General features: G+C 41.2%; 1 protein-coding gene across 1 annotated transcript in view; it reads right to left on the bottom strand.

Annotated features, from left to right (window-relative positions):
- Positions 1-1440, bottom strand: part of FGF9 (fibroblast growth factor 9) — a 38271-nt gene that overhangs the window by 18560 nt on the left and 18271 nt on the right. The gene's annotated exons all lie outside the window — the stretch shown is intronic.

The following is a 1440-nucleotide window of genomic DNA, read 5'->3' as shown; positions in this document are numbered from 1 at the left end:
TGTGTGTGTAATCTAATATCCTCTCGAAATTTCAACCTGGCAGCATATTTTAATTGTCACATTTGAAGGGTCATGTGACCTAACTTGCCTGCCCTTCCTTTTCTGAGGCTCCTATTTATCCCTCAAGACCCATTTTAAATGCTACCACTCAACCTCCCCAAGCAGTTATTTAAACACTCCTCTGGGATGCCAAAACATCTGTCCATTCCTCTACTATGGCAGATGTCGCACTGCCCTGAATTATTTACAAGTATAGCTACCTGTTTCATTGTTTTGCACTCATCACAGTGCTGGAGGAATCATAGCTATAAATGTGAAATAAACAAACAAAGACATGAATGGATACACGGACAAATTACACATGCATATTATAATCAAACACCATCCCCAAGTTAAAATTATTCATGTTCTCCTTCTAATCAAATCATTATACCCATTAGCAATATAGTTTTTCTTATTTCCACATTCTAATAGGATATCAGAATCCTGTATATTTTTCTGACGAAGTATTAACCCATTTACCTCTGACCTTTTAGATCGACTCTCAAGGTAAACCTGGAGACAAAAACAAGCAAACAAAAACTACATAGACGAAAAGAGAAAATTAATCCCTAAATAGGAAAATATACTTTAAATGAATTTCACATTTACACATTTACTTTATAAAAGTGATTTCTCCAAATCTCCTATTTACCTTCTTTCATAATGAGATCAGTTTCTAACTGTTTAGAAAAAAAAAAGAAAATCTCCAATTTAGTTTACTGAGCTTCATGCAACTTCACAGAGATAGATTCCTGGAGGCTCCAAATGTGAGTGTATTTAGTAACACAACCATTGCTCGTTTCTTTCCTTCTCTCAATCTCATCACAATGAAAATGAGATATTTTAGTCACTCCTCATTCTCACTGCCGCACGAGGCAGGATAACCGCAAACCCAATGGGAAATATGAGATTCCAGCCCCTGAGGAACAAGACTTTCACTCTCGCCCTCCCCCTCACCTGCAGGAGGAACAGACCAAAGGGAAATAACCTCCCGCCCAGAAGCCTCCCTCCCAGCTGCCTACAAGAGAGGCAAAAAGGTCTCACTGCACAAACACTTTGTGTGCACAGAGAACATCACGGGTCAGACAGAGAAGACCTGAGAAAGAAGCCTGAGATATTCAAACTACAGAATTCTTGGGATCCGTCCAGACTGGGAAGAGACATTCCAGATGTCTAACTTGAGCTCTTCATCTTACCGAAGAGGAGAAAGAGGGCCTGGTGCCTACTTCGTAGCAGATACAGGAGAGTGAACCACGCTCCTGACACTATCTTTCCTCCAGCCTCAGCCTCATCCCCCTCGGGCCACACACACCAGAGACAACACAGGCAGACGCAGGCCAATTACGCATAGAAATGGAAGAGGGTGATTCCTCCCTTCAACTGGAGACCTAAATACAC

This window comes from Mandrillus leucophaeus, unplaced genomic scaffold, assembly GCF_000951045.1.
Source record: "Mandrillus leucophaeus isolate KB7577 unplaced genomic scaffold, Mleu.le_1.0 Scaffold168, whole genome shotgun sequence".
Lineage (NCBI taxonomy): Eukaryota > Metazoa > Chordata > Mammalia > Primates > Cercopithecidae > Mandrillus > Mandrillus leucophaeus.
The sequence above is the reverse complement of the archived record's forward strand: the minus strand, read 5'-3'. Positions and strand labels throughout refer to the sequence as shown.